Genomic DNA, 15,182 nt, shown 5'->3' with positions numbered 1-15,182 from the left:
AAGCCAATACCTCAATGACTCTGGCCTCCAGAGAAGTATGCAGGCAGTTACCACTAATGTGTCCCCTCACCCCATCTCAGCAGATCAAGCCGAAGATGTAGTCGTCTTCCGCAGGAAATCCAGGAATGACTGCATGACCGCTACCTGTGATATCAACTCTGCTGCCCCAGACCGGTGCCGGCAAACCAAGTCAGCTTTCCTCGAGAGGGTTCCACTGAGTGAGATCTATCACATATCCAATGCTGTTCTGATCAGGACACCTTCTGTGCCCTGTGAGTACATGATTGTAGTGCAGTCAGACAAGGTCCCGAAGACCATGGTGTTTCAGAGAGTCTCATCAGTCAGTAAGACAATGAGGAACACCCGAACAGCAGCAGCTTGTGGTGATGATGCCACTGGTGCCCCAGGTAACACCCAGCCTGACTGCACACCATGTTTCACCCCGCCTACAGCCCCATCGCAGGTAGTCAAAGATCAGCCAGACACCCAATTGGTCATGCCCCTAGCGCTGACTGAGGACACTCAGCTTTCTGGTGATGGAAATAGGGATCTCCTAACCCAACCTGGTTGGAATCCTCTTTCACCTGGAGATAATTCTGTTTACCAGCATATGGACATAAATATAGCATTACCTGATCCGAATGCCTACAACCCATACATCAATGAAATGATAGTGGATCAAATGAACTGGGTGAATGAAGATGTTTCAACCATGGTGTCCGATGATATAATAGCCCCTGGTATTATGGGTCCTGTCAACTCAGCACTTCAGGATGGATGTTTCCCCAGTGCAATACCTGATGTGAACGGGTACAACCCCTACATGAATGAGATGATACTGGATCAAATTAATGGGGTGAACTTTGGTGTTTTATCCAAGGTGTCAGATGAGATGACAGGCGTCAATGTTATGGGCCCACCCATCTCAGCACCACTGGAAACAAAGGATACAAGTGTGGTGAACATTCCTGTGTGTCAACCTATTTTAGCTCCACAAGAAGCAAGTGCCCCCAGTTTGGTGTACCCTCCAACTTCAGCACAAGAAACATGTGCCCCCAGTTTGGTGTACCCTCCAACTTCAGCACAAGAAACATGTGCCCCCAGTTTGGTGTACCCTCCAACTTCAGCACAAGAAACATGTGCCCCCAGTTTGGTGTACCCTCCAACTTCAGCACAAGAAACATGTGCCCCCAGTTTGGTGTACCCTCCAACTTCAACACAAGAAACATGTGCCCCCAGTTTGGTGTACCCTCCAACTTCAGCACAAGAAACATGTGCCTCCAGCTTGGTGTATCCTCCAACACCACAGGTAACAATTGGAGCCACCTTCATGCCACCAAGTGTTTCACCAGCAGGAGAAATCAGTGTTCCTAGTTTGGTGTACCCTCCAATTTCAGCTGGACAGGGGGGCAATATACCCAGTTTGGTGCTCCCGCCTATTTATATTGCTCAACCAATTGGAGCACACCCATTGCTTAGCACTCCTATTGTGCCACCCGTGGCGGGACCAAGGGCAGTCACTTTACCACACCCATATGTACCAGCCCCACAAAAAACAACAGCCACTCTGCTTTATCCATCAATCTTGGCGCAGGAGGAAACAAGACCCCCTTCATTGCCACTCCCCCAGGCCATTGTTGCCCACCTGCATCAGTGCACTGGTCAGAATGCAGAAGCATTCCATGTGAATGAGGAGAACAGAAGAACACCCTATGTGATTCCATTGGTCTACCAAAGCATTATGGGAGTGCCACAGATGTATGTTCAACCACAACAACATCAGTTTATTCCCAGCTGGTCCAGAGAAGCGCGTAAGTTGAATAACGATTGGTTGTAAAAGGACAATATATTATGCTCATACCTACCCAATGTACCAATTGTAGTTCTTCACCCTCTTTGTGTAGTTATTGTCATTGACCCCCCTAACAAATCTCTATCATCCCTGTAGATTCACAAAGGCTATGTGACCCAGCGCCTACTGGGGCCATGCCAGAGTGCCAGTATGTTACACCTGAAGCATGTGGTAGGAGCTGGAGATGCATTGAGACTATGGCTGGGATGCCAACAGTTGTGGCTTTCCCAGGAGGATCTAGTATTGTGATTGGTTGTGGGCAAGAGCAAGGCTACAACCCTGACCAGGCCAACTTGCCAATGTGCCAGGACTTTGGGCCCTGTTTCAGGACCCATCACATATCTATGGGTGGTGCCAGCTCATTTCAAACTCTCTGTCCAATGAGTGGTGCCTACATGCCAGTTATGCCTACGGCCCCTACCTTCAAACCCACAGACCATCGCTGCTGCCAGGCTGCCCCTGATGTGATCCCTCCACTTTATGTAGTGATCAACAGCCCAACTCACAATGTTGCCTCTTACCCTACACCATCACCCATGCAGCCCCAGGGCTTTGCCTATGCTCCTGTCCACATGTATGGTCCCCGCAGTGAAACTGAGAATGCAGTGTCATCCACCTTCAATGTGAGGACCCATGCAGGCCACCAGCAAGGGAGAGCAGAACACTGCAGAGAGACCAGCAACATGCTAACAGGTGAAAATCCATATGTGCAGAATTATTCTGGTATATGACAATTATTTATATATTTTTTTTTGGGGGGGGGGGATAGATCAGCATTAATATTGTGGATAGATGTAATTGTCTGCATCAATTCCAGTCCCCCATATATATGTTTTGTAAATATACAGTACCAGTCAAAAACTTGGACACACCAACTCATTCCAGGGTTTCTTTATTTTTACTATTTTCTACATTGTAGAATAATAGTGAAGATGTCAAAACTATGAAATAACACATGTGGGATCATGTAGTAACCAAAAAAGTGTTAAACAAATCAAAATATTTTTTATGTTGGCGATTCTTCAAAGTAGCCGCCCTTTGCCTTGATAACAGCTTTGCACATTATTGGCATTCTCTCAAACAGCTTCATGAGGTAGTCACCTGGAATGCATTTCAATTAACAGGTGTGCCTTGTTAAAAGTTAATTTATGGAATTTCTTTCCTTCTTAATGCGTTTGAGCCAATCAGTTGAGTTGTGAAAAGGTAGGGCTATCTTCTGTATACCACCCCTATTTAGAAGAAGATCAAGTCCATATTATGGCAAGAACAGCTCAAATAAGCAGAGAAATTACAGTCCATCATTACTTTAAGACATGAAGGTCAGTCAATCCGGAACATTTCAAGAACTGAAAGTTTCTTCAAGTGCAGTTGCAAAAACCATCAAGCGCTATGATGAAACTAGTTCTCATGAGGACCACCACAGGAAAGGAACACCCTGAGTTACCTCTCCTGTAGAGGATAAGTTCATTAGAGTTACCAGCCTCAAATTGCAGCCCAAATAAATGCTTCACAGAGTTCAAGTAACAGACACATCTCAACATCAACTGCGTGAATCAGGCCTTCATGGTCGAATTGCTGCAAAGAAACCACTACTGAAGGACACCAACAGGAAGAAGAGACTTGCTTGGGCCAAGAAACACGAGCAATGGACATTAGACTGGTGGAAATCTGTCCTTTGGTCTAATGAGTCCAAATTTGCAATTTTTGGTTCCAACCAATGTGTCTTTGTGAGACAGAGTAGGTGAACAGATAATCTCTGCATGTATGGTTCCCACCGTGAAGCATGGAGGAGGTGGTGTGATCGTGTGGGGGTGCTTTGCTGGTGACTGATTTATTTTGAATTCAAGGCACACTTAACCAGCATGGCTACCACAGCATTCTGCAGCAATAAGCCATCCCATCTGGTTTGCGCTTAGTGGGACTATCATTTGTTTTTCAACAGGGCAATGACCCAACACACCTCCAGGCTGTGCAAGGGCTATTTGACCAAGAAGGAGAGTGATGGAGTGCTGCGTCAGACGACCTGGCCTCCACAATCACCCGACTTCAACCCAATTGAGATGGTTTAGGATGAGTTGTACCGCTGAGTGAAGGAAAAGCAGCCAACAGGTTGTCAGTATATGTGGGAACTCCTTCAAGACTATTGGAAAAAGCATTCCAGGTGAAGCTGGTTGAGAGAATACCAAGAGTGTGCAAAGCTGTCATCAAGGCAACGGGTGGCTACTTTGAAGAACCTCAAATATAAATATATTTTGATTTGTTTAACAATTCTTTGGTTACTACATGATTCCATATTTGTTATTTCATAGTTTTGATATCGTCACTATTATCCTACAATGTAAAACATAGTAAAAATAAAGAAAAAAAACTCTTGAATGAGTAGGTGCTCTAAAACTTTTGACCGGTAGTGTGTGTGTGTGTGTGTGTGCGTGTGTGTGCATGTGTGTGTGTATGTATATATATTACCACCGTTCAAAAGTTTGGGGTCACTTAGAAATGTCCTTGTTTTTGAAAGAAAATCTTTAAAAAATGTCCATTAAAATAACATCAAATTGATCAGAAATACAATGTAGACATTATGTTAGCACAGCTGAAAACTGTTATGCTGTTTTAAGAAGCAAAAAAACTGGTCTTCTTTAGAATTTGTGGGTTCGATTACAGGCTAAAAATGGCCAGAAACAAATAACTTTCTTCTGAAACTCGTCAGTCTTTGCTTGTTCTGCAAAATTAAGGCTATTCCATATGAGAAATTGCCAAGAAACTGAAGATCTCGTACAACGCTGTGTACTACTCCCTTCACAGAACGGTTAGGACATCTACTTTGTGCATGACACAAGTAATTTTTCCAACAATTGTTTACAGACAGATTATTTCATTATTCACTGTATCACAATTTCAGTGGGTCAGAAGTTTACTTACACTAAGTTGACATTGCCTTTTAACAGCTTGGAAAATTCCTGAAAATGATTTCTGCCCTAAGAATTCATATTCATTATATAAATAGGCCTGTTTAATTTTGTCTGGCTTGCCGTTCCAAATAAAATTGAATATTTTTTTTCTCATATAATTTAAAAAAACAAGTTGATAGGTGTAGGCAAGGCCATAAGCAAATAGGTAAACTGGGATATGACTAAAGAGTTAATGAAGGGGATTTTTCACAAATAGACAGGTATTTTCCTTTCAATGGTAGCAAGATCTTATCTGCTTTTGATAACTTTCTATAAAAATGTATTGTAGTGATAACATTTCTTTCCTTTGGGATATGAATGGCAAGTATGTCCACTTCACCGTCAGACCATTTTATTTGTCAACTCCAAGGTATTGTAAAAGTTGTATTTTTAGTGATCAATATGTAATATAGTACACATCATAATTTGGTTGTAATCCAGAGAGGTTAGAACAATTATCTAGATCCTCAATGAGGTATATGTAATTACTCTGTAATTACTTATGTGTCTTAAAATAAGTGTTGTCAGACTGTAACTTTGGCTCTAATTTATTCAGCATAACTCTGTCTAAATTCCAGGTTAACGACAGCACGCCCGGCAGGAATGAACCACTTCTTTCAAATTGTTCCTGAAAACTGTCAACATTCCTTAATAAATCCTGAAAAATTATTTTGTTATGTCATGATCTACAGTTACACCCAAAGCATAGCTGCGGGAAGTAGTTTGGGATATATTTCCATTGTGTTATTGACTGTATGTTTGTTTATTCCATGTGTAACTCTGTGTTGTTGTTTGTGTCGCACTGCTTTGCTTTATCTTGGCCAGGTCGCAGTTGTAAATGAGAACTTGGTCTCAACTGGTCTACCTGGTTAAATAAAGGTGAAATAAATAATAAATAAATAAGGCATCTGCTGAACATAATCTACTCAAAAATCCATTAATTCACATAAACACAATTTTTTGAAGATGGACGATACATATAAACATCAATGTTCCTGGTAAAAGAAATGACAAAAGTAAAATATTAGCTACCAAGCTAAGCTACAGTGTTATAAATTACTATGGCTAACTGAAAATGATTTCCTTGGCAACCCGATTAAGATTTTTTTTTACTAAAACAAGGGTCATGCAAGCCTAGCTGGCTAATTTAGCGAGCTAGATGTATTGAATACAATCAATAAGATAGAAACAGTAGAAGCTAAATATCATTGGGTGAAGACCAATATTCATATCTCCCCTTCAGGGAATGGCCTCTGGATTTTAGTGGCAGCAGGTGTTCTCACCTTCCAACTGAAACCCAAAATGAGCTGCAACTGCTACGCTATATGGAGTGAGAATTGATTATGCATTGATTTACCTAACCAGCTAGCTAGAAATTCTAGTTTTAAATTAGCAAGCTAGAATTATTGTGTTTGTCCCTGGAACTTGAACAGTAGGACACACCTGGTTAGTTTGCTAACGTTAGATAGCAACCCAGCTAGAACATACAGTTGAAGTTGGAAGTTTACATAACCTTAGGTTGGAGTCATTAAAACTCGTCTTTCAACCACTCCACAAATATCTTGTTAACAAACTATTGTTTTGTCAAGTCGGATAGGACATCTACTTTGTGCATGACACAAGTAATTTTTCCAACAATAGTTTACAAACAGATTATTTCACTGTATTACAATTCCAGTGGGTCAGAAGTTTACACTAAGTTGACTGTGTCTTTAAACAGCTTGGAAAATTCCAGAAAATGATGTCATCGCTTTAAAAGCTACTGATAGGCGAATTGACATAATTTGAGTCAATTGTAGGTGTACCTGTGGATGTATTTCAAGGCTTACCTTCAAACTCAGTGCCTCTTTGCTTGACATCATGGGAAAATCAAAATAAATCAGCCAAGACCTCCCCAAAAAATTGTAGACCTCCACAAGTCTGGTTCATCCTTGGGAGCAATTTACAAATTCCTGAAGGTACCACGTTCATCCGTACAAACACTAGTACGCAAGTATAAACACCATGGGACCATGCAGCCATCATACCTCTCAGGAAGGAGACATGTTCTGTCTCCTAGGGAGGAACGTACTGTGGTGCGAAAAGTGCAAATCAATCCCAGAACAGCAAAGGACCTTGTGAAGATACTGGAGGAAACAGGTACAAAATAATCTATATCCACAGTAAAACGAGTCCTATATTGACATAACCTGAAAGGCAGCTCAGCAAGGAAGAAACCACTGCTCCAAAACCGCCATAAAAAAGCCAGACTACGGTTTGCAACTGCACATAGGGACAAAGATCGTAATTTTTGGACATCTGCAAGAATTATAATCCTGCCTATGGGAAGCCAGCAAATAAGAACACTACAGCCTCGTACTCAGATAGTCCAGCACTCCGCTCAGAGAGACCATCACTTCAACCAGAGAGCCCACGCAGCACTCCACCCAGAGAAGCCAGCACTCCGCCCAGAGAGACCATCACCACACCCAGAGAGACCATTACTACACCCAGAGAGACCATCACTACACCCAGAGAGACCGTCACTACACCCAGAGAGACCGTCACTACACCCAGAGAGACCATCACTACACCCAGAGAGACCATCACTACACCCAGAGAGACCATTACTACACCCAGAGAGACCATCACTACACCCAGAGAGACCGTCACTACACCCAGAGAGACCGTCACTACACCCAGAGAGACCATCACTACACCCAGAGAGAACATTACTACATCCAGAGAGACCATCACTACACCCAGAGAGACTGTCACTACACCCAGAGAGACCGTCACTACACCCAGAGAGACCATCACTACACCTAGAGACCATTACTACACCCAGAGACCATCACTACACCCAGAGAGACTGTCACTACACCCAGAGAGACTGTCACTCCACCCAGAGAGACCATCACTACACCCAGAGAGACTGTCTACACCCAGAGAGACCATCACTACACCCAGAGAGACCATCACTACACCTAGAGAGACCATTACTACACCCAGAGACCATCACTACACCCAGAGAGACTGTCACTACACCCAGAGAGACCATCACTACACCCCGAGAGACCATCACTACACCCAGTGAGACCATCACCTCAACCAGAGCTCAGCTCTCCACCCAGAGAAGCCAGAAACCCCGAGACCAACAGTCCAGCAAGACAGCTATGCTGAAATGGCGTGAAGAATATGGCACCCTGCTACAGCCAAGCTAAAACAGATAAGGCATCATCTGCTGAACATAATCTGCTCAAAAATACATTAATTCCTTCTTTGTTATTATCAGAAATATAATTACTAGAAATACAGCCTATTATCATTATGAGTTCAGTTTCAGAGAAGCTACCCAGGAAAGGGTTCAAATTTGCACATAAATATAAGTAGTCGCAGAAACAAAGTTCATGAGATTAATAATTAGCTAATCTTAGATAATATTAACCAATCAATCAAATGTATTTATAAAGCCCTTTTTAATTCAGCTGATGTCACAAAGTGCTATACAGAAACCCATCCTAAAACCTCAAACAGCAAGCAATGCAGATGTAGAAGCACGGAAAAACTCCCTAGAAAGGCAGGAACCCACGAAGAAACTTAGAGGAACCAGGCTCTGTGGGGTGGCCAGTCCTCTTCTGGCTGTTGAGATTATAATAGTACATGGCCAAGATGTTCAAACGTTCATAGATGACCAGCAGGGTCAAATAATAATCACAGTGGTTATAGAGGGTGCAACAGGTCAGCACCTCAGGAGTAAATGTCAGTTGTCTTTTCATAGCCAAGCATTCAGAGTTAGAGACAGATGGTGCGGTAGAGAGAGTGTCGAAAACAGCAGGTCCGGGACAAGGTAGCACGTCCTGTGATCAGGTCAGTGTTCCATAGGCAGAACAGTTGAAACTGGAGCAGCAGCACGATATAACATCTATAGAAAAGACAGGAATGTCCAAGGGGGAGGTGTTGCTGTATATATTCAGAGCCTTATTCCTGTAAAGCTCAGAGAGGATCTCATAACAAATGAAGTAGAAGTGATGTGGTTCAGGTTCACCTGCCTCATCAGAAGCCTCTTCATTCAGGTGCTGCTATAGGCCAAGTGCAAACTGTCAGTATCTGGAGAATGTGTGTGTGATGTTAGATAAGGTATATGATGCTATTTTCTTGGTAACCTGAACAAGGACTGGTTGTCATCTAGTTGTCCTCTCAAGAGGAAGCTTCTTAATGTGACTAATGCCTATAACATGACCCAGGTTATTCACTCAACACTAGTGTATACCAGGAGTGTTGGATTTGTGACATCCACTTGTACTTACCATATATTTACCAATGCTGCAGAGCTTTGCTCTAAAGCAATATAATGTCCATATGACTAGTGACCATAACATTGTGTCTATAACAAGGAAATCCAAAGTAACAAAGGCAGGGCCTAAAGTTATTTTTAAAAGAGATGAAGATGTAAAAAAAAAAATATGTTGGAATCCAGATGCAGCACTTGGAGTATTTGTAAAATGATTCTTGCCAATTGTTGACAAGCATGCACCTGTTAAGACAATACTTGTGAGAACTGTTAGAGCCCCCCCTGGATCGATGATGAATTGCAAAATGTTATGGTTCAAAGAAACTATGCAAAAAAGGTTGCAAACAAGTCAGGCTGCTCAGATGATTGGTTGGCATACTGAATATTTAGAAATTAGGTGAATAAAAAAAATGTTTTAATAAAAAATAAATACAGTGGGATCCAAAATTACTGGCAACTCTGACTGGCAATGCACAAACAATAATTTTAAAATATAAACAATATAATTATAACATAACTCAAGATCCACAACAAAATCAATGTTCTGCCATGGCCATCTCAGTTTCCGGACCTCAATCCAATCAAAAACCTGTGGGCCAAGTTGAAGAGGGCAGTTGATAATCGCAAACCCAAGAATGTAAACGATCTTGAAAGGATCTGCAAAGGGGAATGTTCTAAAATCCCTCCAAGTGGGTTCATTAACCTTAACATTACAGGAAAAGACTCCATGCTGTTATTCTTGCCAGAGGTGGTTGCGCAAAGTACTAAATGAGGAGTGTCAGTAATTATGAAACATTGATTTTGGTTAAATTTATTTTGTATTAAATAATTGGATGATTTGGGTTGGTTCCATTGAAACATTAATAAAGTACAGTATTTCTCATGTTGGTATTTTGAGTTTCTCTATAATTGTATTGTTTATATTTTTGTAAGTATTGTTTGTGCATTGCAAGTCAGGGGTACCAGTAATTTGAACCCACTGTATATACAGTGCCTTCGGAAAGTATTCAGACCCCTTGACTTTTTCCACATTTTGTTACGTTACAGCCTTATTCTAAAATTGACTTAAAAAATCCCCAATCTACACACAATACCACATAACGACAAAGCAAAAACAGGTTTTTAGAAATGTTTGATTATTTATTACAAATAATAAACTGAAATATCACAATTACATAAGTATTCAAACCCTTTACTTAGTATTTTGTTGAAACACCTTTGGCAGTGATTAAAGCCCAGAGTCTTAGATATGACGCTACAATCTTGGCACACCTCTATTTGCGGAGTTTCTCCCATTCTTCTCTGTAGATCCTCTCAAGCTATGTCAGGTTGGATGGGGAGTGTCGCTGCACAGCTATTTTTAGGTCTCTCCAGAGATGTTCAACTGGGTTCAACTCCGGGCTCTGGCTAGGCTACTCAAGGACATTCAGAGACTTGTCCCGAAGCCTCTCCTGCATTGTCTTTGCTGTGTGCTTAGGGTTGTTGTCCTGTTGGAAAGGGAACCTTTGCCCCAGTCCGAGGTCCTGAGTGCTCTGGAGCAGGTTTTCATTAAGTATCTTTCTGTACTTTGCTCCGTTCAGCTTTCCCTCAACCCTGACTAGTCTTCCAGTCCCTGCAGCTGAAAAACAGCATGATGCTGCCACCACCATGCTTCACTGTAGGGATGGTGCCAGGTTTCCTCCAGACGTGACGCTTGGCATTCAGGCCAAAGAGTTCAATCTTGGTATGATCAGACCAGAGAATCTTGTGTATCATGGTCTGAGAGTCTTTAGGTGCCATTTTGGCAAACTCCAAGCGGGCTGTCAGGTGCCTTTAACTGAGGAGTGGCTTCCGTCTTACCACTCTACCATAAAAGCCTGACTGGTGGAGTGCTGCAGAGATGGTTGTCCTTCTGTAAGTTTCTCCCATCTCCACAGGGGAAGTCTGGCGCTCTGTCAAAGTAACCTTCGGGTTCTTGGTCACCTCCCTGACCAAGGCACTTCTCCCCCGATTGCTCAGTTTGGCCGGGCGGCCAGCTCTTGGAAGACTCTTGGTGGTTCCAAATTTCTTCCATTTAAGAATGATGAGGCCGCCTCCCGAGTGGCGCAGTGGTTCAAGGTACTGCATCGCAGTGCTAGCTGTGCCACTAGAGATTCTGGTTAGAGTCCAGGCTCTGTCGCAGCCGGCCACGACTGGGAGACCCATGGGGCGGTGCACAATTGGCCCAGTGTTGTCCGGGTTAGGGGATGGTTTGGCCAGCAGGGATGTTCTTGACCCATCGTGCTCTAGCGACTCATGTGGTGGGCCGGGCGCAATGCACGCTGACACTGTTGCCAGGTCTACGGTGTTTCCTCCGACACATTCGTGCGGCTGGCTTCCGGGTTAAGCAGGTATTGTGTCAAGAAGGCTCTCAACCTTCGCCTCTCCCGAGTCCGTACGGGAGTTGCAGCGATGAGACAACACTGTAACTACCAATTGGATACCAAAAAATTTGGGGAGAAAAGGGGGTAAAAGTAACACAAAAAAATAAAAAAACATTTAAATGGCGGCCACTGTGTTCTTGGGGAACTTCAAATGCTGCAGAAATGTTTTGTTACCCTTCCCAAGATCGGTGCAGACACAATCCTGACTCTGAGCTCTACGGACAATTCCTTCGACCTTGTGGCTTGGTTTTTTGCTCTGACGTGCACTGTCAACTGTGGGACCTTATATAGACAGGTGTGTATTTTTCCAAATCATGTCCAATCAATTGAATTTACCACAGGTGGAATCCAATCAAGTTGTAGAAACTACTCAAGGATGATCAATGGAAACAGGATGCACCTGAGCTCAATTTTGAGTCTCATAGCAAAGGGTCTGAATTCTTATGTAAATAAGATATCTGTTTTTGCTTTGTCATTATAGGGTATTGTGTGTAGATTGATGAGAAAAAATTTTTTTAATCCATTTTTAAAAAAGGCTGTAAAGTAACAAAATGTTGAAAAGGTCTAGGGATCTGAATACTTTCTGAATGCACTGTAAATATACACATGCATAGTCTTTAAAATACGTAAAAGTATTACAGATATCATGTGTTGGCAGTATTTTTACTTTAGCCGTTTTTTGAAGTATCTGTACTTAACTTTTTAGACAACTTTTACTCCTAAAGAAAATAATATACTTTTTACTCCATACAATTTACCCTGACACCCAAAAGTACAACATTTTGAATGCTTAGCAGGACAGGAAAATGGTCCAATTCACACACTTATCAAGAGAACATCTCTGGCCATCCCTACTGCCTCTGATCTGGAGGACTCACTAAACACAAATGCTTAATTTGGAGTGTGGCCCTGGCTATCAGTAAATCGTGCTCTGGTTTACTTAATATATAGCATTTAAAATAATTTATACATATACTTTTGATACTTTAGAATACTTCAAACCAAATACTTTGACTTTTACTGAAGTAGTATTTCACTGGGTGACTTTCACTTTTACTTGAGTCATTTTCTATTTAGGCATCTTTACTTTTAATCAAGTATAACCATTGGGTACTTTTGCCACCACTGTGTTGGCTATTCATGTCCAATCATAACTGGCATGGGGAGAATGACACATTACACAAATAAAATAGTATTTTTTGTTTTGATTGATTGATTTATTTAACCTTTAACTAGGGAAGTCAGTTAAGAACAAATTCTTATTTACAATGACGGCCTTGTTCAGGGGCAGAATGCCATATTTTCACCTTGTCAGCTCGGGGATGCGATCTAGCAACCTTTTGGTTACTGGCCCAACACTCTAACCACTAGGTTACCTGCTGCCCCGTAGCCTACTACACAAACAGAACTCTGTCAGGCATTCCAGTTGGTCAACTGCACGGGCAAAGGCCCATCTGGTATGTGGAGAAGTTAACATCCAGCTCAGTGTTTCCCAACCCTGGTCCTCAAGCAGCCCAAACAGTACACATTTTTATTGTAACCCTGTACAAGCACACCTGATTCAACTGATCAACTAATCATCAAGCCCTCAATGAGTTGAATGAAGTGAATTTGTCAAAGGCTACAACGAAACTGTGTACAGTTGGGGGTACACGAGGACCAGGGTTGGAAAACACTGATCCAGCTGACCAGCGCATCCCAAGAAGCTCCTCTGCCATGTACACCCAGCATTACACACTCTACCAGGGGATGGTCATCCAGAACAGAGTCATAGTGGGCTCGACAGGCCCCAGAGCACATACCCCGGCAATGGTGTACCGGCCCCACTACAAAGTTGTCAGCCCCAGTGGACAGATGGTCTATCCCCACACGCCAGAACCAGATATGGCCATGGGGCCAATGTTTACCCCTGTTGCCTCAGTGCAAAGAGCCAGTGTTCCTCCAAACCATATCCTGACAGGCAATGCTCCCACAGACGATGTCCCCTGGCCATGCCATGGACCGGCATGGGACAGTCTACCCAACCAGTGATTTACACTGAACAAAAATATAAACACAACATATAGAAATGTGTCACGTTTCATGAGCTGAAATGCAAGATGCACAAATTTGTTTACATCCCTGTTCGTGAGCATTTCTCCTTTGCCAAGATAATCCATCCACCTGACAGGTGTGGCATATCAAGAAGCTGATTAAACAGCATGATCATTACACAGGTGCTCCTTGTGCTGGGGACAATAAAAGGCTACTCTAAAATGTGCAGTTGTCACAACACAATGCCACAGATGTCTTAAGTTTTGAAGGAGCGTGCAATTGGCACACTGACTGCAGGAATGTTTACCAGAGCTGTTGTCAGATAATTGAATGCTAATTTCTCTACTATAAGCCGCCTCCAACGTCATTTCAGCCATTGAAGAGGAGTGGGACAACATTCCACAGCCCACAATCATTAGCCTGATCAACTCTATGTGAAGCAGATGTGTCGCTGATTGTAGTCACACCAGATACTGACTAGTTTTCTGATCCATGCCCCTAATTTAAAAAAAGGTATCTGTGACCAACAGATGCATATCTGTATTCCCAGTCATGTGAAATCCATAGATGAGTGCCTAATTAATTAATGTATATTGAATGATCTCCTCATATGAACTTTAACAGTGACCGAAAAGCTTCCCCAATTCCACATTCACTGTCTCCGGTAGATCAAAACACATTATATACTGACCACTAAACGAAGAAGAGTTCCGATCGAGGCATGTGCGCAAGTGCCAGAGCAATCCTCCACCAGGAGCGCAGGCCCGAGACCTTCATGAAATAAACTCACACAACGCTGCAGCACTTGCGCATCCTGATCAAGATATTTGGAGGTAGTAATTTACGTATTGCCATGAAGCATCAATTAACTTAAAAAAAGGACATATTAAAACGGGTTAGGGATTTTTCATCTTAGTTTTTGTCTGTAAGGCTATCAAGATACTCAGCGCCAAAGAGATGAACTGTCACCAGAAACAAACCACGACGAAGAAGCATGGAGAGGTCAACATATGCCAAGAATCATGGAAAAGTATTTGATCCAATACTATGTCGTGCACCATTCTGTTGCGCTCAGTGAAGCAATCATCAAGAGTGCACCTGCCAGTATCCTATGTCAAGACTACGGTTACCAAAATAATAAAGAGTAGCACACTATATATAAACTCCCAAGTAATTTATTGGGTAAATCGCCAAAGTGTTGGCATCACTGTGCCTTCTTCAGGACTACGGTAACCTCCTCGCCTATTTGTCAACTTCAAATAAATCTGTGTCCCCTTGCGCTGCAGAGCACCCTGCCTCGTGCTATACCTGTGCATAATGGTGAGGACTCACACTACTGGCCGTTAGAAGAAGCAGACGCACAAATTCTGTGGGGCCTTCGACAGCAACTAACTGCTGGAATGAAAGCAACAACTATCCACCGGGCAGGGATTCCTATGGTCTTAGCAGCTAAGGTCAGCGATGAGATACATGCCTGTCTATGTACCAATGGATGAAGCCATGACACCTGTCCACTCCGCTGCCTACGTGCCATTCAGCTGCATGATGGAAAATGAGGATGGAAGGAGGGCTCATAGGCGTCATTGCAGTGCACCCCTCAAAAGGGTCGCTTTATGTAAACCTTGTAGTGGCTCGAACCAACGTGGATTTTTATCATCAATTATAAAACGATA

Source organism: Oncorhynchus mykiss, chromosome 5 (genome assembly GCF_013265735.2).
Source record: "Oncorhynchus mykiss isolate Arlee chromosome 5, USDA_OmykA_1.1, whole genome shotgun sequence".
Classification (NCBI taxonomy): domain Eukaryota; kingdom Metazoa; phylum Chordata; class Actinopteri; order Salmoniformes; family Salmonidae; genus Oncorhynchus; species Oncorhynchus mykiss.
This window is presented reverse-complemented; position numbering follows the sequence as displayed.